Source organism: Lissotriton helveticus, chromosome 7, assembly GCF_964261635.1.
Source record: "Lissotriton helveticus chromosome 7, aLisHel1.1, whole genome shotgun sequence".
Classification (NCBI taxonomy): domain Eukaryota; kingdom Metazoa; phylum Chordata; class Amphibia; order Caudata; family Salamandridae; genus Lissotriton; species Lissotriton helveticus.
Window position 1 is genome coordinate 1301697488 of NC_136068.1, and position 26072 is coordinate 1301723559.

A 26072-nucleotide genomic window follows, 5' to 3' on the forward strand; every position below is an offset into this window, starting at 1 on the left:
CGAGGGTCTCTCGGGGGTCGTGCTGGTGAAGCGTCGTGCAGGTCTTGAAGATGGCCGGTCCCACGGGCCTCGTCACACCCACGAATCTCAGCTGGGCTGGATGATGTAGGTAGAGGTCAGAGATGGCAGGGAATCCGGGTCTCGTCGAGCTGGGCAGTCTTGATCCGGAGGATGGACTTACAGTAAACCACAAGTGCTTCGATGGTGCCTGCTGGTGCAGGGTGGCTACTCCTTAGCCACAAGGGAGAGTCTTCAGAAGAGTCAAGAGTTCCTTTCGTGGAAAGTAGTTTCAAGATTCAAGATTATCTAATTTGGGAAGGGGGCCTGCTCCTACCTTTATTCTAAGAAAAGGGGCTGGCACGCGACTAAGTCCTGCCCTATGGGTGGGACTAGGAGGGGGGTGGTTACACCCCTCTCCTTTGTCCGGTCTCTCCCCAGCTCAGGGGCTGGTGTGCCCCAGGAACTGGTTTGGGCCGGCATATGCACAGTGAGCACCGGGGTGCCACTTGCAGTCACCTTCCTTTCAGCCCTGCCTACCTGGGATACACAAAATCCTGTCTGGGATGGTGCTGGCACCGCCCCTGACAGGAAACCCTTTGTCCAGGCCTCCGTTGCTGGAAGGACTCCCAGCAGCAGGAGGGCAGACTTGTGTCTCGGTAGCAGCATCCATTTTGTGGAGCTGAGGCTATGTCTGACTTTAACCGGGGTTCACAGTTACATACATGTCGTGTCCCTCTAGAAGGGTGGAATGCTAACCCCGTCGCCAGAATTGGCGAGGGGTTAGTGTTCCAATTCGTATGACACCTTACTCGACATGTTTTGATAATGCTATACCAAAGTTAGCATTTAACCGTGAGGATTATAATGCACTTATGAGTATATGGTATAGCGTTATCATGGAACAGCTATTTGGACTTGGTTCCGCAAGCTGCAAACGGGCTCAGCTCATGCCAGAGCACCATCTCACATAATTCCAAGCACTCTGCCTTCAGGATTGATAAGGCCTGCCATAGGAGTGACTGATAGGAATATATGTGTCCATTTTAGGGTTAGATATAGGTATACTATATCTAAAGCAAAGGGTGATTACACCACCTTGCCCCAGCTGTCTTGCAGCCAGTTGTGTCAGTTTTGGATGGCCAGCCAGGGGTGGCATAATACATGCTTCAGCCCCTGGTAGGCCCTGGGTACACCTATGCCCTGGATACCTAAGGTATACTATACAGGGACTGATAAGGTGACTCAGTATCCAATTAGATATGTACCTAGGGTACATGGAGTCCATTTTAACAGAGAGAGCAGGAAGCCTGGGGTCCTGGATAGCAAGATCCCAGGCCAACTAAGTCAGAAACCAGCAAAAACACTAGGCAAAAAGTTGGGGGCAACCATAGTCAGGTATCCACCTTCCTACATAACCCCCCCCCCCCCCAAACGAAAGGAGATAAGGCTATCCTTGACCAGGTAAGCCTATATTGCCTGAGTGGCCATATGAGGAGGTGCATGCACTGGCATGGTTACCCCCTATCTCATGGTCCACTAAGCAATCCCTCACCCTAAGGGTATCTGAGGGTCTCCACCATAGGGAATCTCTACCTGTGGTGTGTTTTGGTAAAGAAAAAGGCTGGTGCTGATATGGAGTACTGAAGTGATTCTCCACTAATTTTGGGCTCAGCTTCCTCCAATCACTATCCACTATACATGCCTTTCTTTCCAGGACTGAGTTGCTGTATGCTCTCAGGGTCAACCTCTGGCTACCTAAAGCTGGAGGCTGGGTCCCTCTGGTTGGCTTACTGGAGGGACAGGTCAGGTTTGGGGCCCTTAGGTCCCGGGTTTGGCTGTACCCAACAGTGTCCATCTGTGGGAGGTCCCTAACTAATTTTAAGGGGGATCCCTCAGGAGTTTGTTTTATTTTCACTTGGCTAGGACTACTGGCTTCAGTGCCCTTAATCTGCTGATTGGGGAGTTCTTTTGGACAGGGGGCCCTTTGGGGTCTACCACTGGCCTCCCTGACCTCCACAGCCCTGGGCTGACTGAGGCAGGGTAGAGAGGGGCAGGTTACCTGCTCCAGACTGGGTCCCACCTTGGAAGGGTCCACTGACATCAGGGGATCTGCCAGGCTAGGCCTGACTACCTCTGGGGCAGCTCCTTCACAAGGGGCAAGATCAGTTCCCTGAGGAGGCTGATCCTTTCATAAAGTCTGGTGGGAGGGAGATTTCTCTTCCTCCTCAATGCTCTCTGTTTGAGTGGAGTGATCCATAGTTTCAGTCTTCACAACACTATTATCAGTCTGAGTTTGGGCTGTGGCCATCACAACCCCACCAACCTTTTCAGGAAGGGACTCAGTTTGGGTATGGGCTGTTACCATCACAGCCCTTCTAACCTTTTCAGGGAGGGAATCTACTTGAGATTGGGCTGAGACTGGCACAGCCCTCCTAACCTGTTCAGGAAGATTTACCATTTTAGAATGCGTTTCTTGTTCTACCTCAGCCCAGGCTGAGATCTCTAAATCATTCCCCAGTAGGCAATCTACAGGCAAGTTTGATGACACTGCCACTCTCTTGGGGCCAGTGACACCTCCCCAGCTGAGATTTACCACTGCTATGGGATGACTCTTCTGCACTCCATCAATGTTTGTCACCTGGTATGTGGCACCAGGTATAAGTTGCCTTGAGGGGACTAGGCTCTCAGTCACCATAGTGGTGCTAGCCCCTGTGTCTCTATAGGCCTCAACTTTTGAACCATTGATGAGGGGCTCCTGTCTGTACTTGCCCAAAGTGTTGGGACAATCAGTGAAATTGGCAAACCCCATGCCATCCTCACAGACAAGAGTATCTAAGTTAGGGGACCTGGTTAGGCCAGAGTCCCCAGGAACTCCCAAAGTAAAACCACCCAAATTCTTGGGGGCACTCCCACCACCTGGGGGATTACTACTAGTAGTAACAGGGGGCTTGGGAATGTTACTTGGGGGTATATTCTCCTTACTGGGGTTCTTTGGGCAACTGCTGTCAGTTTTCCAATGACCCACCTGCTTGCAGGTTTGACAATAAGGTTTCTTCTGGGTATTGGAAGGATTCTGGGACCCACGCCCCTCAGAGGATTTTTGGGGCCCTGATGTGGTTTGATCTGTAGATTTATTCCCACCCTTCTCTTGAGGCTTGGTTGATTCCTTCTTCTGGTCACCACCTTGGTACTTATGCCTAATCCTGGTTCTGACCCATTTGTCTGCCCTCTTACCCAATTCTTGTGGAGAGGTCAGATCAGAGTCTACCAGGTGCTGGTGTAATAACTGGTTCTGACATTTACTTAAGATTTGTTCTCTCATAATTAGATTATACAATCCTGTGTAATCAGTAACTTTTCTTCCCAGTAACCAGCCTTCAAAAGCCTTAGTGGCACAATCTACAAAGTCAGCCCAATCTTGAGACTGAATTTTCTGGGTGTCTCTGAACAGCAACCTGTACTGTTCAGTGGTTAAGCCAAACCCATCAATCAGTGTATTTTTCAAGACTTGGTAATTGTTAGCATCCTCAGCTCTAGTAGTGAGGAGCTTATCTCTACCTTTGCCTTCAAAGGAGAGCCACAAAATAGCTGCCCACTGACTCTGGGGGATGCACTGGACAGTGCAGGCCCTCTCCAAAGCAGTCATCCACTTGTGGATGTCATCCCCTTGTTTAAAGGGGGGCACTATTTTACTCAGGTGTCTAGTGTCAAAACTCCTGTCTTTATCCTTAGGGATATTGCTGCCACCAGTGGGGACTACCCCACTCAACTGTTGCTCTCTAGCAAAGGCAAGCTTCTCCTTGGCAAGGGCAAGTTCTTCCCTCTGAATCCTCAGATTAGCCTGTTTCATCCTTGCTTCATGTTCTCTTCTCTGAGGGGAAGTCAGTCTCCTCTGGGGAGAGATCATTCTCCTCTGAGCAGAGGCATGAGAGTGCACAGAGATGTTGGAGTCCCTAGAATGAGATCTATCTCTTCTAACTCCAAAGTTAGGCCTGCTTAGGGTCAGTACTGGGGGTCCCCCAGATCCTTCCCTATGTAGGTCTAAGTTGGCCCTAGTAAGCCTGACTAGCTCAGGACCATTGTCTGCCTCATCCCCAGAGATTTCCTCTTCCTCCTCCTCCTCCTCCTCTACTTCTGTTTCAGGGAGGTTGGAGTCTGGGTCACCACGAGTACCTTCTAAGGGGGGCATGCTCCCATCTGTCTGAGAAGCTTTCCTAGCATCATAAGTCTCTAGAGACCTAACAGAAAAGGAGTGGTAGGGTTAGAACCCTGTTTTAGAGTCCTGGAGGTACACAATTGTCTCATCTCCTGGAAGCTAAGGCCTGCATATCTGGAAGTGACCTGTGGAGGGTCAACAACCACAAGGGGAGTCTCTGAAGACTCTCCATGGGTAGACATGCTTCTAGTGTGGTGTAAGTGATGCACCTACCTACACTATGGGTTTACCTACTGATCCCTTGCTAAGAGTTATAGTCAGGGTGTGCTAAGCCCTGTTACACTACAACAGCTTGTTCAGTAGAACTCAGAGTATTCTAAGTTAAGTTATATGTACCTGGGTACTTATGTGATCTTTCAATTGATATTCTTAGGATACGTGCGAGGTAAAACAACAGCAAGCTCAAATCCCAACCGCTGCACACCAATGTGAGAAGTTGGCCTGATATCAGAAGTCAGAGTCAGAATATCTTTATTCGACTTATTAAAAGTCATACAAAGAAGAGAAAAAAAGTTAAAAACATTTCATACAATTTTTCTTCGTTAAGAACAATAATATAAATAGACATTTTAAAAGGTGTTTACAAACAGTTAAAAAGTATTACATTCATAAAATGAGTATAAGTAGTAAAGCATTTACTTTAGGGCGAAGTTTGGCAGACAGCTTTCACCCTTGAGGCAGCTACCAGAAAATTAGCTATGCAAAAAGTAATGTGGGGATTAGGCAATAATTGTAAAAAGAGCAGGGCCGGTCTCACTTGAGTAAAGCCAGCCTCTTTAAGAACAGGGTACAGATATTTTTTTCTCTGCTCTAAGTACAACCCACAAAACATGACAAAATGCATTGTGTATTGCACAGAGAACTGGTCGCATCTACAGGGAGGAGCTAATTCCGGCTTCTGCCAATTTTTAAAAGAACCTAAATAAAAAAGTGTAACAAATTAAATCTAAACTTAGTTAAAAGAAACCTGTGAAAAGGGATTGTAACAAAACTAAGATAAGGTGCAAGTGAAGATGAGCTAACAAGTAGGCAATGTTCCCTTACTGATGGTTTCTCCAATTCGCGTTATTCACGGCATGCTTTTTTCCTTTCCCTGAAAGATTTTTTTATTAAATCGATGTCATGCGTCTTAATATTCTCAGGGGAGGAGAAAAGCTCCGGTCTTCCCAGCTCTAAGAATGCTTTAGCCAAATAGGCCAGCCATGGGATCTTGTTAAAATTGTCCAAAGACAGAACGTCAAACATAATTTTATGGTTTAGAGGAAGATCTTCGTTCATCCACATTTTCAGCCAAAAGATCAAAGGGGCCATGCTCAACGTGTCTGACAAAAAATGTAGGCCCACTTCTTTGTGAATTGAATAGGTTGGGGTTGACTGTGGTACAGAAAGCAGGGTTCTAATGAATCTATTCTCTGCTCTCTGAATTAGATCCAAATTTACATACCCCCACAAAGCGGAACCATATAACGCAATGGCCACAGATTTGCTCTTATAGATTTTTAACAGAGCTTCCATAGGCCTAGCCCCTAGCTTACCAGCAAAACCCAAGAGTGCTGATGATGATCTAATTACAGCCAATCGCTTTGCTCTTATCTGTGGGCCCCAGGTCCCTTTCTGATCAAACAGTACGCCTAGGTAGGGGAATGTAGATACCTTAGAAACAATATCCCCCCTACAAAAAAATGTTTTATGTCTCTTCTTGCTGCACTCACGCCCCAACACCATTGTATGTGACTTGGTCACATTTACCTTAAGATCCAATCGCTCCATAAATGAACCGAAGGCATCTAAAAGGTGCTGGAGGCCAACACCCGTGCGAGCGATTAGTACGGCGTCATCCGCATACAGAAGTGCCGGGATTTTATCAGCTCCTGCATGCGGGACGTCGGCTTCCTGCTCCCCTAGGTGTGCGCCCAGACCATTAATATAGATGGTGAAGAGCAAGGGGGCTAGTATACAGCCTTGCCGTACCCCCTTTAGGGATTTAAAAAGGGGAGTACGTCTACCATCATTCGTTACGCGTACAGCTGCAAAGAGCTCCTGGTGCAGAGTGGCCATAAACGAGACCAAAGCCTCATCAATGCCCATCTCCAATAAGATGGGCCACAGCTTTGACTTATTGAACAAGTCAAAAGCCGAGGAGAGATCCATAAATGCAAGGAACACGGACCCCTCCTTGGCCACAGTATATTTGGAGATAAGCAAGTAAAGATTAACGCACTGTTCAATGGTCCCTTTTCTTTCTCTAAAACCATATTGTATTTCGGACAACCCGCCACAGCTCTCAACATTTTCCCTCAATCTAGATAAAAGGACTCTACCTAAGATTTTTACAGATGAGTCCAAGAGGGATATGGGCCTATAACAGGCAGGATCATCCCGCTGGCCTTTATTTTTAAAAATAGGGACGATAGTAGATGTACCCCATGAGGCAGGTACTGGGTTGCCATTAACTGCGTTAAACACGTTTGCCAATACCTCTGCCCACAGTTTTGGTGAGTATATAAAAAAAGTCAGCGGGGACACCATCAGGGCCAGGTGCCTTATGCTTTGTGGTCGCCAGGATAGCTTTTTCCACTTCTTGGTGGTTAAAGAAAATGGGACGAGCAGCTACAGTAACCGACGGGACACCTTTGGTTTCTTCATCATCATCTCCGTAAACTTTTTTAAAATGAGACAGCCATTTTTCATCGGAGATAACGCAGTTCATGGGTTCATTATTATCGTCTGAGAATAGTGGCTGTTTGATAATCTCCCAAAATTTTTTGCTGTCCTTCAACACTGCCGCTGAAAGGAGATTTTCCCACGTTTCGCGTTTGATGGTGTCCTTTCGTTTCTTTATGGCTAGCTTGTAGATTTTCCTTAATCTGGTAATATCATCTTTTACCCTAGGAGTGTTTTTTAGAGCTGCCAGCAGTGATCTGTGAGCATTAGAGCATGCTGAGTCAAACCAGCGCTTGTCTCCTGGGGTTCCTTTTTTTGACTTAACTAAGAGATCTTGTGACACCTGGCCACATATTACCTCGAATGCCTCTACGATTTCTTTGCCCGTCCCACAAGCATGTTTACAAATCTCAACCTTATCCTTGATCTTAGCAAAAAAAAAAACGTAAAATTTTTCAGGGATCACTTTAGCCCATTTCACTCGCCTATCTTGGTCAGTAGACTTCAATGGGTGGGCGAGTTTTACTGTTGTTGGGGATGTTCCCATATGGGCTCCCCAAGCCACTTTGAGTACTACCGGGTTATGATCACTAAAGTGTGTTTGTACTGTGCGATAATCCGTAACCCGGTTTAAAATACCTTGTGAGACAAAGATGTAGTCTATTATTGTGCCTTGATGGGCACCAATAAAAGTTGGCAGTCTCGGGCCACCATCTGGTTCATGCAAGTCGACGTTAGCAAGAAGTTCTTCTAGCTCCTCCCCCTCGGTAGAGTGTTCAAAGTGGGGTCCCTCTAGTCCTTCATCCCCATCATCACTACTTCCCCTACAGGCTAAATTACACGGGTGAATATTAAAATCGCCTAATAAAATATACTCTGAGTCGTACTTGATATTCTGGCTTACTAATTTTAAAATACTATCTAGGTTAGTGACATTACAACCTCTATGATCACTGTTCCCTGAATTATAAAAATGCATGTATATAATCCTGCTACTGTTGTTAATCGCTCTTTCTACCATTAAGATGTTATGGGAATCGGTGCTAATCTGCCTACAGCTTCCCTTCAAATCTAAAGAAAACAAGAGTACAAGGCCTCCCTTGGCTCTCCCCATACGACTGGGAACTGCTGGTTTGGTAAAACTAGTAAACCCATCCCACCAAAGGTTGGCGGATGTGTCCCAGGTTTCCTGGAGAGCAATAATATGGTGGCCTAAAACAAAGCTTGACCATGCCTTGTCCTGTCGTTTGGCATTTAAACCCGCTATGTTCCAGCTTATCATCTTGCAAGAATCTGTAGATTTCTTAGATTCTAGGTGCCGCACCAGAGCCCCTTCAGCTACTCGTACCAATTGGGTCCCCTCAATAATTCCCACTTTCAGAGGGCTCTGTGAATTATCACTAACAAGGCTCTGGTTTGCACTGTGCTCAGGCAGATTTATTGTGGGAAGATGATCACAGTTTAATATAACTTGGCCTTCTTGCACTATCTGATAGCTGGGCTCGCTAAGGTCTAGACCATTAATATGTTGTCCACTCTTGGCTGATGGCGCATTCAAAACATCTTTTGCCAGCTCAGTGTCCTCCATAAGTCAGTCGCAGTCATTTAAATTTGATAGAACTCCATACCTATTCCCCATTCCCAATCCCCAGTCAAAAGGGGTAGCTACCTGGCCCCATCCACTGGCTGTCGTATTCCACATGGGTCGGGGGTATTTGGGCGCATCAAAGGCTGTTCATTTCCCATCCGGGATATAAACCCATTTCCCTGCCCTCTATGGTCATAACCCGGGGTACCTAGTCCCCATCCATTTATAGTGGGCCCATTTAACATTGGTGTTCTGGCTGGTGGCTCAATCGAATAGTTATATTTTCCCATCCCGCGACTAAACATAGTATAAGAACAATCATTGTTATATCTGGGTCTAATTTCCCCTCCCCAGCTAATGGCTTTTGTATATCTCCTAGGTTTAGGGATGTTGGGGAAGGTAGCAATCTGGATCTCACTATAGAAAAGTTTCAGGGTGAGGGGGATTATAGAACCACTTCGTCGTTGAGGGGGAAAGATGTTAGACAAGATGTTTGGGAGTACATCTGCATTAGCGAAGTTTAATATCACACAATCCCCCTTAAACTTTTTTGGCTTGTTCCCAATCCATGGTACCCTCCTTGTCATAACAATCTCCCCTGCTAATTGATCAAACCCTTGGTATGCCATACGCATATTGTTAGTGAGCCAGTGTAAGGCTTTATCCTTTAGACCCTGATTAGATTCTATTTTATCATGTGATATAACAGGGACATTTGCCAGTACGAGTACTACTGGTGAGGCTTCCATGATAAATTGTGATGAGTCATCCCCTTGTTGTAATGGTGCTGACACGACAGATATTGCTATGGGGGGGATCTCTTACTGCTTCCTGATTGGGTACAGACGGTGGTGGTAGCTGCCCTAACGGAATAGTCTGTATTTGGCTTTCCGTAGGGGTGACCTCCACATCTGTAGCCACCGGTTTTATAACAAGAGCAACTAGATTCTCCACCTCTTCAGTCAGCTTACATTGTGACCCACCCAACTTTTTAACCTCAGCAGTTAATTTGTCCAGTTTCCCAATCAATGGCTTAATGATAGTCCTGATTTTCGTGTCTATCATATCTTGAATCCTGTTAAATAGGTCGTCGTCAATGATGCGTCTAGACTCAGCGTCAACATCAAACTCCACATTTTTTCCTTCGCGCCTGGTGGTGTGGCCGGCTTTTTCCTTCCTTGCTGTTTCCCCCCACGTTTTGGCTGAGATTTTCTGCAATTTCTCACGGCCCGCACTACGGGCGGCGGGGGCGATAGAACTTCATCGACCGTATCTACCTGTTGGTCAGAGTCAGACACTACATTTCCTGACAAATCCACTAGCTGGTCTAAGTCTTCATCCTCATTACCAATGTCTTGAGAATTAGAGTCTGGGATATTTATAGAGGGGTTTAGTGACGGTGTATCTGGCATTAATGCACTTGAGGAAGGACTTGCTGGAAGCAAAGTTGGTGATTGGCTCAAGCCTAGGGATTGCCTTCTTTCGTTGTTGATCTTACTGACCACTTGTACTGAATAAGAATCTAAAGTGTTAAGTGGCTCAGTGACAGCAGGAACCAATTTCTTAGGCATGTTTACAGTTGGGTTTTAGAAAGCTATCAGGTGTCTGAGTGATACTCACAGAGTTAGCTCCGAAGATGTTACACAGAGCTAGCAGGACAAGGGGATATAGCAACCATGCAGCAATAGACAGTTTCTTGATCCACTCAACTAATAAGCCATACATAAACGATGTCTAAGGTTCAGTAATGTGCAATCATGCTATACAACACTGATGCACGGTGAATTACTCCATCGGGTACAGTACCTTGGCTGATAGATGGTGGAAAAAACAAGGGGGTGGCCTTGCCTGGCCTTTTCGTGCCTCTGAGGGCCACAGAGGGCCCGCCCTTTGCCCGGGCTTAGCCCCGGGCGTCCCGCGACACTGGAGGCTCGCTTGTATTATAGCCCCTCCCGGCGCGTCTAGCGCGTCAGGGAACGCGCCGCCGCAAACGCTGCCGGGATATGAAGTCCCGGGGCGGCGGCGCGGCTGGTGGCGGCGTTTGCTGTTCTATCCTGCAGCGGTTCGTCAAGCTGCCAAACCTCTTGTGGCTCTCTCCTGGCTCCTGGAGTAGGTATGATTTGAATTTGCAGGTCCCCCCGCTCCACCGAGGGCTCGCTTGTATTATAGCCCCTCCCGGCGCGTCAGGGAACGCGCCGCCGCAAAGGCTGCCGGGATATGAAGTCCCGGGGCGGCGGCACGGCTGGTGGCGGCGTTTTTGCTGTTCTATCCTGCAGCGGTTCGTCAAGCTGCCAAACCTCTTGTGGCTCTCTCCTGGCTCCTGGAGTAGGTATGATTTGAATTTGCAGGTCCCCCCGCTCCACCGAGGGCTCGCTTGTATTATAGCCCCTCCCGGCGCGTCTAGCGCGTCAGGGAACGCGCCGCCGCAAAGGCTGCCGGGATATGAAGTCCCGGGGCGGCGGCGCGGCTGGTGGCGGCGTTTGCTGTTCTATCCTGCAGCGGTTCGTCAAGCTGCCAAACCTCTTGTGGCTCTCTCCTGGCTCCTGGAGTAGGTATGATTTGAATTTGCTGTGTATCATACCAAACAACCCTTATTGATGATTGGTTGTAAGTCAACCTTTCAGACCAGCTATCCTAGTAGCATGGACACGAGCAGTCTTCAGGCTAAACTCTGGAGGGCGTGTTAAGCCAGCTGTTTTACCATCACATATACCCCCTGAACACCAAGTGAAAGGACACCACACAAGTTGTTATGAAAATAAAGGATATTTATTTATAACAGGTCTACCCTAAACTCGTTATGAGTCAGGGAGCTAAGCACAATACAAAACTCTTACGAAAATACTTTAAGTTGCACAATTTACACAAATGCCCGAGGGGCACGAAAAACCATATACACAAAAAGTGGAATGCGAAATACTAGCAGGTAAGTAACAAGATCCAGAGGCTTCAGGATCGCTAGGACTACACTACTGAACCTTAAGATTACGAGCAGGAGGCCTAGGGAGATCGGGTGCAGAGTGTGCACTCTCACGCGGGATGCGGGAAGAAGTCTATGGTTGCTAGCGTTTCTAAAGTTACTGTTTCCGGACGAATCCGACTAGGTAGACTGAAAACGACAAAGGATCTGGACACTTAGATAGTGAACCTGTGCTGGAGTACCGAGATACTCAAGGTACCTAGCCCAGGGGCCGCGGCTGCATAGGGTTCAAAAGACGTCGGGAATCCTCGATGAAGTCTATGGAGCCTGAAAGAAGAAGTTGCTGGCAGGCGACCAGTGAAGAAGTTCGGTGTGATCCAAGGCTGGATCAGTGAAGGAGACGACCTGAAAGCAGAGGGGACTCAGTTCTTAATCACTAGCCAGTGATTATGTGGGAACCAGGATGGCACCGGATGAAGTCACCTCGACCAGGTGAGTGGGCGACGCTGGACTCTGCAGTCACACGGGCTAGGAGGCGTTGTCGGCGTCCAGGCTGGAGGTGCGAGCTGTCCCACGAGGCTGTCGGCGATGCTGGACTCAGGGTTTGAGCAACAAACCTTGGCAAAGGCAAGCCCACGCGGTGGAGTCAAGATGGCGTCTGGAGTGGACCAGGAGGGTCCAGGGTACTTCTTGTTGGACAGGAAGCAAGGGCCAGTCTAGGGGACCTAGACCAGCGGTGAAAACGTCGTGGTACGTCGTCAAGGGGGTCACCAGCCAACGGGCAAGTGACCGGACAACGTGGCAAGCAGCAAAGAAGCAGAAGGGCCCCATGCAGATCTCGTGGATGCTGGGGGCTGGACTTCGGTGCTGGAGCTGCTTAGGGTTAGGGCTTCTCAAACCCCAATGCACTTACTCGAGGGTCTCTCGGGGGTCGTGCTGGTGAAGCGTCGTGCAGGTCTTGAAGATGGCCGGTCCCACGGGTCTCGTCACACCCACGAATCTCAGCTGGGCTGGATGATGTAGGTAGAGGTCAGAGATGGCAGGGAATCCGGGTCTCGTCGAGCTGGGCAGTCTTGATCCGGAGGATGGACTTACAGCAAACCGCAAGTGCTTCGATGGTGCCTGCCGGTGCAGTGTGGCTACTCCTTAGCCACAAGGGAGAGTCTTCAGAAGAGTCAAGAGTTCCTTTCGTGGAAAGTAGTTTCAAGATTCAAGATTATCTAATTTGGGAAGGGGGCCTGCTCCTACCTTTATTCTAAGAAAAGGGGCTGGCATGCGACTAAGTCCTGCCCTATGGGTGGGACTAGGAGGGGGGTGGTTACACCCCTCTCCTTTGTCCGGTCTCTCCCCAGCTCAGGGGCTGGTGTGCCCCAGGAACTGGTTTGAGCCGGCATATACACAGTGAGCACCGGGGTGCCACTTGCAGTCACCTTCCTTTCAGCCCTGCCTACCTGGGATACACAAAATCCTGTCTGGGATGGTGCTGGCACCGCCCCTGACAGGAAACCCTTTGTCCAGGCCTCCGTTGCTGGAAGGACTCCCAGCAGCAGGAGGGCAGACTTGTGTCTCGGTGGCAGCATCCATTTTGTGGAGCTGAGGCTATGTCTGACTTTAACCGGGGTTCACAGTTACATACATGTCGTGTCCCTCTAGAAGGTTGGAATGCTAACCCCGTCGCCAGAATTGGCGAGGGGTTAGTATTCCAATTCGTATGACACCTTACTCGACATGTTTTGATAATGCTATACCAAAGTTAGCATTTAACCGCGAGGATTATAATGCACTTAAGAGTATATGGTATAGCGTTATCATAGAACAGCTATTTGGACTTGGTTCCGCAAGCTGCAAACGGGCTCAGCTCATGCCAGAGCACCATCTCACATAATTCCAAGCACTCTGCCTTCAGGATTGATAAGGCCTGCCATAGGAGTGACTGATAGGAATATATGTGTCCATTTTAGGGTTAGATATAGGTATACTATATCTAAAGCAAAGGGTGATTACACCACCTTGCCCCAGCTGTCTTGCAGCCAGTTGTGTCAATTTTGGATGGCCAGCCAGGGGTGGCATAATACATGCTTCAGCCCCTGGTAGGCCCTGGGTACACCTATGCCCTGGATACCTAAGGTATACTATACAGGGACTGATAAGGTGACTCAGTATCCAATTAGATATGTACCTAGGGTACATGGAGTCCATTTTAACAGAGAGAGCAGGAAGCCTGGGGTCCTGGATAGCAAGATCCCAGGCCAACTAAGTCAGAAACCAGCAAAACACTAGGCAAAAAGTTGGGGGCAACCATAGTCAGGTATCCACCTTCCTACAGATGCCAGACCCGGGCGCTCTAGCTGTGAACGCTTTCCTCCAACCATGGGCTCCTCTCCGCCCCTACGCCTTTCCACCATTCGCCACGATCCAAAGGGTTCTGCAGAAAGTGAGACAGGAACAGTGCTCTCTAGCCCTGATAACCCCTTTCTGACCGTCTCAAGCATGGTTCCCCACAGCTCTGGAACTTTCTTGCAACGTTCCCTTCCTGATCCTTGCAACTCAAGGGCTCCTTCTAAACGCAAACGGAGAAGATCACCACCTGGTTCTATCAGGGAGTTTGAACCTTCTTGCTTGGAAAGTGTCAGGCAATCTAACCAATTGTCTGGACTTTCGTCATCTGCTCTCACTCTCCTTGGAGAATCTTGGGCACCTGGAACACACTTCAGATATAATAACAACTGGAAAAAATGGACTAGTTGGTGCTTGGAAAGGGACTTGGATCCCGTGGAGGCTCCTATCGTTAATATAGTCAATTTTTTGGTGGAACTTTTCGACACTGGTCTTTCCTATAGATCAATTAAGTGTTTTAGATCCGCCATCTCTGCAGGACATTCTCTTGTCAACTGTAAGACAGTAGGTAAGAACGTTATCATTTGTAGAGTTCTTAAAAGTATTAGGCTTAAAAGACCCCCTAGGCCTAAATACCAATCTGTTTGGGATGTTAAACTCTTGCTTGACCTTTTCTGCTCCTGACCTGACAACTCCATTCTTAACAGAAAATGTCTTTAAACTTGCCTCTCTCTTATGTCTGGTTTCTTGTCGCAGAGTTTCTGACGTCAAAGCTCTAGATATCTCTAATAAATGTTATGACATGTTTGGTGTTAAATTTGAAATCTTTAGAATAACTAAAACCATGTCTGATTTCATTTTTTATCCTCGTTTTGATCTTTGCAAAAAACTTTGTGTAGTTGATTGCATGAAGGAATATGATTCAAGAATGAAAGACCTTCGTCCCCATGATGCAAATCAACTTCTTGTTTCTTATGTCAAACCCTTTAAACCCATCTCATCCTGCTCTATCGCTAGGTGGGTTAAATTGGCTATGAACTTTGCTGGTATTGACCTTTCTAAATTTCAAGCTCACTCCCTCCGAAGTGCTATGGCCAGCAAATCATTCTGGTCTGGTGGTAAGTTGGATGTTATCCTTAAGTGTGCAGATTGGTCTAACGCTTCTACCTTTGCGCATCATTACTGCAAACCTATTGAACATTTTTCTGATGCTGTTATTCAAGGCTGCCAACATGCATAATGTAGCCTCCTTGTCTTGTAATGAAATTGCGATTCTCCTATTAACATGACCAGAGAATCTGGATTTCATTAAAGACACGGAGGCTAACATTATCCCTCCCGTCCCTCCCCTTGGATGGAGTATCTATTCATGATTTTGACCCAAATAGACATTATTTACATTCAATGTTTTTGTTAAGCATTCGATTATCAACTTTTATTGATTGTTTACTTTGAATGTTATTACTACTTCTCTATTTCCTCTATTGACAACTCTGTTAAAATATTTGATGTTCTTCATTTTATTTCAGATAATTCGAACTAATGGATTTCTATGGTTTTATCCTCGCTCCATTCCTTGGATTTCAACCTGTTCAGCATCCTTCTCCCAAGTTGCAGCTTGATCAGACTTCTCATCGTTCGTTCGCATTTAAAAGAGGCAGCTCTACTCCTGCTCATGGCTTATATTGATGTTGTGATGTCATCTGATTCTTCTTATTGTTCCTTTGTGATGTAAGCGGCTGTTGTGAGTTGCATTAAAGGATTAATGCATAATGTTAGCCTCCGTGTCTTTAATAAAATCCAGATTCTCTGGTCATGTTAATAGAAGAATTGCAATTTTAAGCAACCTGATAGCCTTTTTCTCCATGTTATCCTGTGAAGAAGGGTGAAAAGCTGTCTTCCTCTACCTTGGCCAGATGAGTGAAAACTGTAATATCAGCTTATCTGGCAAACGGTAAGGAAACACCAAGAGAAATGAAGGCTCACTCTGCTGAGGTTCGGTGGCTCCGTGGGCTGGGATTTTCTTAGAGACATCTAGAGAGTTGCTACGTGTGTGTCTCCTTCCACTTTCACAACCCATATAGATTGAATATTGTGCAGGTCCAGAACTATATTTTGGTTCAGAGCTCATAAAGGCTTCTATGTCAGCTTCATAGACTAATTCTTTGGTATGATCCCCGTTCTTTGTTAAGCGTTTTCTTAGTTCCTTTAGCTGCTTGGTGGTGGGAACTTCTCTCTGGGTTTTCTTTTGTTGTATAATGATTATAGTCGATTGAATGACAATAAATTCCTTCCTTTCACTTTTGCGTCCCTGTTTTTTCTTTCTGGGGCTACTGAAATAAATAAAAACAATTGATAGCAGTAAGAAGAGGAGGTAATGCTCGGATTACTTACCGGTAATCTTCATTACTCCCATTCTCCTTTACTCCTCCCATTCCTTACCTCCCTCTCTTCTCTCCCTGTCCTTTCATCAGCCCTACTTTTGGGCTTTATATTAAACAGGAAGAGTTGTAGGAAGGGGAGGGGGTTTCTGGCTCTATCCTTTGACCCTTTGAAAGAATGGGAAAACAGCTTTACCGTAATGAGTCCTACTACTAGGGAGTGAATGGGCACTCTCACTCCATCAGTACGGAATTGGACGTGTAAGGAAGAATCTGATTTCTAAAGATTACTAGTAATTAACCTGAGCATGTTGTTAAAGCCCGGAAGGAGCCGGACACATAGCGCGAGGCCCAGCAATTATGTTTAAATTGATGGATTAAGAGTCGAATAAGAAGTTCCTAAAATATAGGATGAAAAGTGAGCGAAGAGCACACTGGGGTTAACTTTTGGATACCTTGAAGCTCTTCTAAGTTTGTCAGTTGGGAGGGGCAGATAGGTGAGAACAATAAACGTTTGCTTATTTAACTGCACTGTCACTGAACCGCCGAATGTGGGTTTCTCCTCTTTGGCGACCTGCATGTTCAGTGTAAGGAAAGAGGGATAATCATGTTTAACGACCTCGTTTGCAACAAACGAAAGCGAGCCACTGTGAAAAGATGGAAGATGTTTTCTTTTAATGTGGGTTATATTATTTGCCGCTAGACAATGTAGTTATGTTTTAAAACAAATACATATTAAAAAGCGTACTGCTCAAGATAGTCCACTAGATGTCACTACACTCAAACGTATTCCTTTACGGCCCACTTAATTCTCAAAAGACTAACCTTAAATCTATGTAGTCCGTGATAAAATTATAGTGAAAGCAAGTTTCCTACAAGTCGGACTGGGACGGAAAATAGTCTCGTGTACAAAAAATCAAAGTGGCCCCCATTAATTAGTATGTTAGATATGTAACAAAAAAAAGTGGCCCATGCTTGCAAATTGAGGTAGTTTTGAACATGTAGCTACATACAGTAAAAGTGCTTTGCAAGGTAAGGAAGGCTGCGTGGATTTCAGCTTGCTGCAGGCAACGATTGTTTAAATATCGGAGAAATCACCAGTAAAAACAGGCCCAGCAGACCATAAAACAGGCCCACAAAAACCAGCCCACACACTGACCTGTCAGACCAGCTGATCGGGCGCTGCCAGGTGGACCTGTAGGTCGGTCCGACCCTATGGTCTGTCTGTATGTACGGCAGATGCTGGTAGACCTATACTCCTTAGATCCCATATATGTACCATGCCTGCTTCACAGCTGCAAACCCAAAATATCCATGAAATAGACTGAACTACATCTACATCGGTCGGCTCTGAAAACATTAAGATCAACTAAAACCGAACATTACATCAAATCTTGCTGACAGACGTTAGAATGTGGTAAATATCGCTGAACTTGAACTGATTATGCCACATTTTAAACTTAAACCCAAATCTCCATGTCACGACTTAAGTGATATCTCTGAAACAGCAAAAACAACACCACAACTTATCTTGGAGTGGCACATTAAGTCTGAGGTACGCTGCGCCTTTTGGGTTCGTTTGTCTAAGAGTTTTGTAAAGAGCTGGTTGTCTTTTTGTGATAACTTTGTAGCGCTGAAGAAGAAGACTAGGCAAAGCAATGAGCTGAGTTCAGCAGGTGATTGCCACCAACTCGCCTTCTGTGCTCACAATATGCAGACATTAATGGTTTCAGCGAAGAAATCACTTTTAAGACAGTTCCTGCATCTCATGTCATGTGGCTTAACTCTGAGTTGGAGTAGGCAGTGCTTAATTTGTAAAAAAAAAAAAAAAAGAAAATAGGTGTCAGGGCCCTGGTCAGGAGGCAACAGCAGCTTGCGAAACCTATTGCCCCTGCCAGAGCTGCCAACTACTGACCATCACACTCCTGTAAGTGTGACAATTCAGACTATTCCATGCCCTTAATGCCATAAGAATGGTTTGGATGGCAGGTATTAGTCATTTTTACTGTATATTGAGCAAACAAACAACTGTTGTTGTCCTCATATCTAAATTAGATATACAGCGCCACTATGTGGAAAACTGTCATCAGTCCCAGTGTTCATAATTAAGTGCTGATGCTGAGCACCGGAAACCACGCCTTAAATTAAGCACTAGGTCCACCGTCCAAGATGGTCCATAGTTTACATTCCAGTACTTTCTAGGTGTGCTCTAAATGGGCTGGTAGTATCAGGTACTGACACTGTAGTCCTTTCTTTTGAGAGGAAGAGTACCTGCACTTTTCAGCCGAGATGAAATACTTTTGATTGGATATTACCAGCATTTCTCAAAAGCAAGTAGGTTATCTGGTTGAGGGTACTTGAGCTTCTGATTTTGCATGCCAAGCACTGTGTGTCTGCTATGTTTTTGCTGAATACATGGTGTAGTAGGATTAGATTTAGTGAAGCGCATTGAAGGGTTCTGTGGATGTAGTGAGGGGCTAGATTTTTCAGATTCGCCTGACCTAAGTTCCAGTACACCTTGTATAGAATGCTGAGTGTCTTGAATTTAATCCTGACATTCTTTGGGAGTCAATAGCCCAGTCAGTAGACATGGCCCCCCTCACCGCCATTGTAAGACAGCATGGACTCAGCATAGTAGCCTACGCTGATGACACACAGCTCATCCTCTCCCTCATGAGGCAACCTGACACAAGCAAACTCAGCTTCTAGGAAGGAATGGAAGACATTGCATCCTGGATGAGCAGCAGCTATCTGAAGCCCAACTCGGAGAAGACAGAAGCCCTCGGACCCACCCCCTCAGCATGAGACAACACCTGGTGGCCCTCGGCAGCTTCCTGACTCCCACGGACCAAGCCCAAAACCTCGGCATCATACTCGACTCCTCCCTCACCATGACCCAACAGATCAACGCCGTCTCCTCCAAATGCTTCAACACTGGACTGGACTACGTAAACCCCCTCTATGCCGGAATCAACAAATCCCCGCTCTGGAAACTCCAGACCATCAAGAATACCACTGCCAGGCTCGTCCTCGGCATCCCACGACACAAACACATCACCCAGCACCTACGAGACTTCCACTGGCTCCCCGTCAAAAAGAGAGTAACCTTCAAGCTTCTCACTCACTCCTACAAATCCCTCCACAACACTGGACCTCAGTACCTCAACGAAAGAGTCTCCTTCCACGCACCCAAGAGAATCCTTCGTTCGGCCGACCTCGCCCTCGCCAAAACCCAGCGCATCCGTTGAGCCAGAATGGGTGGAAGAGCTTACTCCTACATCGCGGCTATGACCTGGAACGAACTCCCGTTCGACACCAGACGTTCCCCCACTCTGCACACCTTCAGGAAAAGCCTCAACACCTAGCTCTTCGGCTGACTCTGAGCTGCACAACTTTCCCCCCATCCCACATCCACCCATGCCATGAGACCCTCAGGGGTGAGTAGAGTGCTTCACAAATCCCTGATTGACTGATTGAGTAGCATGCTTTCAGAGCTTATTTTGGGTGTGCCTACATTCATAGGTTCAAGCATAAAATAGCATTTTGTTTTTAGAGTCTTTGAAATCTGTTGGTCAGATTCTTAGGCAGGCCTGCGTAGACCACATGGGAGTACTCTTAGCGACCCCGTACAAGATTGTGGGAGAGGATGTGATATCGGCTCAACATCCTGTAATTTCGACAAATCTCTTAATCCCCCGTGCCAAACAAAAAAAAATGTTATTATCCTTGTGTAATGTAACTGCTGTTCATTTAAAAGCACTCCAATACCTCCAGGTCGAGTTCGAGCTGATTTGCAAAAAGAGAAAAAAAGATCTTTTAGCTCAATCCAATGAGCAGTTTGTATGAAACGGAGAATTTTTCACAGCATGGAGTTACATTTTGACACCTAAACCATCATGAGGATGAATGAGAAATCCATATTATTTAGATCACCAGGTTTTTAGCTTTCAGAGTGGTGGTGAGAGCTAATCAAAGGCTAGCGAGGTCGGCAGTTGAAAGGGAGAAAAGCGCCGTTCTTCTTCCCAGGCCTACAATTTCCTTTTTTCTTCCATGTAGAGAGGAACCCTGTTATAAATCAAAAGTCGGATGTAACCTAGGCAGTGGGTGATATTGCTAAGTTATCGTGAGTTAATTTCCTGGACAGACATAGATTTGAGTGCCATCTCTGTTATTCTGGAAATTGATCTTGTACTGGACTATCAAATGAAATAGGGTCCACGTGGTAAAGGTAAACAGTAGCAGATTAAATACGTTATGAAATGTAGGTGTTACCCATTTCATACCATGGTCCCTCTGAAATTAATTTTCCAAACTTGGGCTGGCTTGCTACTAACAAAACCAAGGAAATTAGGGGAGCCGATGGGGTTTTCTAAGAACAGATCTGTTTTTAAAAGGAAACCCTACAGATCTCTGCAGTTTGATATGTGATAACAATATAAGCTACACCTTCCAACATATCGCACTGGAAAATCAGCTCACTGGATATATGCATCTGTTGATGGAATTGGTGTATGAGCTAAATTGCAAGGCACAAGCTTGAATAATACACATCCTTTCCTTTATTATTATAGTTTATTCAGTCAGATTTGACCATAAAACATTGCATACATAAACTATATATACATAGTATTCCAAATCACATCATAATATTAAAAAGAACGCAGCATATAAATTAGTTCAAATACAATAAAACTCCTAACAAAGCCAAGTCAATAACATCATAGTACAACTATTATTATTGTTGTTACGTGGCCATCTATCTACATACACAGTTCCTACATACCAATCCTTTCCTCTATGTCCTAAAATAGACTTATAGGCCTGTTTTCAAGTGGCATATACTCAACCTAGTGAGCTATCTTACTTCTGACTTCTTTAGTGTAATGAGAATCACAAAAGATCCAGTTCCTATGAGGCACTGGGATGTCCTTCCTCCTGGAGGCCTCTTGCAGTGATGTGAGATGCTCCTGTGATGGGCCCTAGCCAGGCTTTACAGACACAGCTGCAGCCACTCTCTTTGGGTCTTCAGTGCTGGTGCCGCATGCGGAGAAGAGCGGGGGTCCTTGGTAGCAGGTTCTTTAATATTTTCCCTGGGGTGGCTATCAGCATCAAAAATCAATGACATTTAAAGGTGGGCTACACGATTCAAAGGGGATTTCAGTAACATCCGTTTGCTCTCTCCGCTCATTCAAAATATTACTGTGGACACAGGAGACCACCTGTCTCTTAAGTGGGGCAATCATCTTCCTGAAGCATTCTGTGAGGTGTGACTAACTCGAGAATCCAATCCAGAGCAATCAGCCCGTCCTTTGTTCTATCCATGACCATCCAGCTTTGGGTGCCCCTACCAGTTTTTGTTTTGCTAGGAGGAAGGAATAGTCCATCAAGGAAGCAGCTTCCCCAGACTAGCTGGCCTGCTTAATGCCAGGTATATGATGACACTCCATCCCTCAGGTAGTGATGCGGCAAATAGAAGCCACCAGTTAGGGTGTCCCCTTAGAGGTCGTCCCATGGGGCCAACCTTCCACAACTTATTTAAGATTGACATTGCTCAATTGAGTGAGTTTCCTAAGATCATACCAAGCTTCATCGAAGTGATGCAACCCCCTCACTTGAAGACCAGCCCCTCGGTTGCCTGTCCGGCTGCAACTCAACTTGCTTGCTCTCTGATCCCTTTCTCTCTTTTCCACTTCACCTCTTTTCCACTTCACCTCTTTCCTACATTCTGCCTTGTTCTTCCTCTTGAGCTCTTTCAGTATTCTATCTTGCACGGACTTTCTCAACAGTCTCAATGTGGAGCTGTAATAGGGAGTTCCTTTGCAGCAAGAATAAACTCCCCTTCTCACGAATGCCCATGAATGCTCTGGGTTTGGATCATTCAGCGCTGGCCTCCATATCCCAGAATGCTCTGTCCTCCGGCCCTATACAGCTGATCACCCTGCCTCAGAGCAGCCTGGGCTCTGGTCCTAGCTTTGTGCCCTCTGTGTCAGACTAGCCTGGGTTGTGGTCTAACAAGGAGTCTACAGATCTCTTCTCACCCCAAGTATACCTATTAATCAGTTGTCTCTCCCTTCGAACTAGGGTGGGTCCAGATATTTAATTGAATGGAGAATGAATGAATGGACGAATCTGTCCTTAAAGCGCCTACCCCATAGGCTATCCTGACGATGGAGGGATTTGAAGCGTCTGGGAGGATGCAGATACCCAAAAAACACATTTTGAAGAGTGATGCGTGTCTGCAAAAAGGACGGCTTAATAGAAGTTTATGGAGGCATGATGCTAAAGGAGGGTGTACATTATTGCAAAGTGGGGGGTGGGGGCATCAAATGATATATATATTTTTTTTTTGCAGAGTTTTATATAGCGCGAACTAGACCCGAACCGAATCAGGTATCAGAGCGCTTTACATAGCCCCAGTTACGTTACATGAGGACACACTTTCATTTTAGGCACGGGGAGATTAAGTGATTTGCTCAGAATCACAGGGGGTTTTTGGCGTCGTTACCGAGACTCGAACCCAGATCCCCAGGTCCGAGGTAGAGCGCCTTAGCCGTTAGGCCAACCATATTGAGTTGACAGGTATGCCCCTGCGGCAAGTGCAAACCAAGCCTACAATGTTCAGAATGCGTTAGGTTGTCGAATGAAATTTCAGGGTTGCAGACGTGGTATTTTGTTGATATGCATTATGTTCTGGTTATAGGGCTTTGTTTCACGTCCCAGAATGCACCGGGTTTACGTTCCCACCTTTGGGCATGATGTTAGACTGGGGTTACTTGCTTCCCTCCCTGCCCCGGCCGCTTCGGTCGAGCTAGTCCAGAATTGAGATGCGGTGCTGAGCCCTGCCACCCAGCTGTCTCTGCTCCCCACAACCGGTGAGCGGGACATGCCTCACTCAGCACCAGGTCCGGCAGGACCGGTTGACGGCCTTGTAATTGTACATAGGGCGCTAATAGCAGGTTGCTTATCTGTAGGTAAATATTATTTCTGAGAGAAGCCAGTGCGTCAGCAAACGCTTGTCCAAGCGGGCGAGACAATGCGCACGAGCCCCAGCAGAGAGGGGAGCGGCCGGGCACGTCCCCAGGGCTGCCGCGGGCAGTGCGGTCTGACTCTGCGCCCAGGGGATCATGGGAGATTTACACCTCGGAATGCGGCTCGGAAGGTGTGAACGCGTGGAGATGGGACATCCGCATTCTTGCGTAAATTACTATTTGCACAATCTTCTCTTTGGATAGCCAAGATTTCTGCTGTCTAAGCTCATGTTTCTTTTTCTTTAAAATGTCTTTTGACAGATTAACTGCATGTATGCTGTGCACACTGCCCAACGAAGACCCCTTGGAGGTCAAACTAATGAGATTTACCAAGCCAAGGACTCTGAAAGGCCGGTGCGGCTGGGCAGAATCTCTTCATTTCCCAATAGGCTTCTGTAGACCTGCACAGGGTCTCAGCGGCCTGTCCGAAGAACGCCTTGCTTTTTTATTTTTTAACAGGTTTTTATTCGTTTTATCATCTAAGCCATCAGTAGAAGTACAGGTCAGATAAGCATTGCCCAGCAGCTGGCATTCATTGCAAATGATCGTCATTTGAGTGTGGATAGCCCAGTGTGTAAAGTATTCAGGCGACAGTCCAAAGAAATATCTGGCGCTAAGACGTGCCCTTCTGTCAACAGGCAATGACCCAAACAGCCCTCCTCCCTCCCAACTCATGCCTCCGCCTAACTTTCTTTACAGGGTACCTCCTTCAATAACCTCAACCTGCGGGATCGTTTTCAAACACCCAACACCCAATTGATCTAAGAATTCGGGGTATTTTTAACCTCAGAGTCGTGTGTTGGTATGAGGGAACTGTCAGGGGTGGAGGGAACTGTCAGGGGTAGAGGGAACTGTCAGGGGTGTCTTCATGTTTTTTTAAGACAATCTACCATGTGGTTCCAGGTCTGATAGGTGGAACCCCGCTCCCTCATCGCCTTCTGAAACAACACTGCGCCCTCGAGTCCCGCCCAAAGGGCTAGCGTCTCCTTCCATTTCACCAGTCAGGGACCCTTGGGCTTCCTCCAGTGTGATGTAATTTCCCGCTTCGCCAAAATCGGGGTCATATCAACACATTTAGTGATCATTTTGTGCTTGCTCTGGCGTGGGAATCCCCCTTAAAGACATGCCATGAGGTTGCGAGGGGCCGCGTTGGGACATTCTGTTACTCCCTCCTAGAACTCCAACAGGACAGGACCATATCATGTGAAGTAGTTAAGACCTCCTTGTTGCTTTGGTTTTTGTTGTAGATTTGTCGCTAATAAATCCACCAGAAGCGAGAAGTAATCAAAAGGCTTGTACTAGAGAACAGGTATTCAAGAGAGAACCGGCCTGTTCTGCACCTCCCAGGAACTAAATCCCGAACGTAGAACCTCCTGTCTGTGTATTTTCACCTCAGTCTAATGCAAGTGCCCACACATTTAAGGAACAACAACGGAATGAGAAACGTTCAAATGACAATATGTAACAGTTTCCACTCCCAAACTCTCATATGGTTCCTTCTGTCTTGTTGATCCCAGAGTGCTACTACCTCTTTGTCTGTCTCTTAAGTGCACGCTGTTCACACTAGTCCTGCAGCCTCGTGCACTCTCAACTCTTGCACATGACCTCTGCTCTTGAAATATTATTTTCAGTACCCTTGAAGCACAGTACCTTAATTTCGAAAAGCCTGGGGTGAGCTTGGGAATGATCGTACTTTGGAAGCACCCTAACACGGCTGCAGAAGAAAACCATCGCTAACCAGCTGACGTCACTAACTGCTCCCCAATCTATGACCCAACAAGCATACGATCTTGGAAATCATAGGGACCGGCCAGCCCTCAGATCACCGTAGGATCAACCTTTTTTGTGTGATTTCCAGGCAGGTCTCTGGCCATGAAGGAGTGCGGAATCCATTCTAATAAAAACCAAGATCAGTATTTCAGAAATACATACAGTAAAAGCAATGATGAGGCTGTAGACCACATAAGGCAAAGGTTAGACCAGGTGTCCTTTAACCTCTTTCAGGATTATTATTTCTATGATTCGTATACCTAAATAATACTGGCTAAAGGCAGACCCATCTGCTCATCTTCCTGCTGCAGCACTGTGGAACCATTTAGTATCTATTTCTTTCTGTGCTCTTTTCCCTTGACTACTCTTCTGTGCCTTTGCCAGATTCAGTTAATAATGTTTCCACCATTCATATTTTAAGGTGGTACTATAAATTTACCACAGATTTTCTAAAAAAAAAACTTGCAGTGTTACCCTCAAGCTTACTCCCAAGTCTTATCTCCTGAACACTTGTTTTCAAACCTCGATGAAATATCTGGACCTCTCATTCTGAATTTATGACTCAGTACTTCAGATGAGGGCTTCTGAATTGGGCATACTAAACTTCAAATGTAACCTCCAGAAAAAGAGTCAATACTCTAGAAGGGGCCTTCAAAACTTAGCAACCTCTTCCAGGTGAGGCCTCCAGAACTGCACACCATACCCCAGATGTGACCTCCAGAATGGGGGTTAATTGAAAATGCCCCATAGGGCATCACAGCCCAAGTGTGGTGGACCACTATGCAAAAACATTAAAAAGACCAGTGAGAATTGGGCACCAAACCCAAAGCATCATACAAGGAAGGACTACAGGAATACGAAAAAATAAAACAAAGTTGGGAATAAAGTAAAACGTGCTATAACCCAGATCCGGGTGCGTTATAGCACACATTGAAAAACAATTCTAGAGTAAGGGGCTTGAGATGTTAAAGAGTGCTCCTAGACACGTAGCCCATTGCTTTCCCACTAATGGTCCTCCAAAGGGACCTCCAAGGTTAGTGATAGGACTTGTGAAGGGAAGACCTGCCCCTTTCTAGACCTGCAGTCAACTAAATTCTAAAAAAAATGGAGGTACATCCAGCTGAAACACTGTCTGCAGAGCAGCTTAAAGATAATTAATTCTGCAGTA

The 26072-nt window shown here is 46.3% G+C and overlaps 1 protein-coding gene across 4 annotated transcripts in view; it reads left to right on the forward strand.

Moving 5' to 3' along the window:
- Positions 1-15498, forward strand: part of LOC144770234 (syncytin-1-like) — a 328703-nt gene extending 313205 nt beyond the window's left edge. For all 4 annotated transcript variants that reach the window (XR_013598839.1, XR_013598835.1, XR_013598836.1 and 1 more), the window contains one exon: positions 15255-15498. The gene's annotated coding sequence lies outside the window, so the exon portion shown is untranslated. The remainder of the gene's footprint in view (positions 1-15254) is intronic.
- The last annotated feature ends 10574 nt before the right edge of the window (positions 15499-26072 follow it).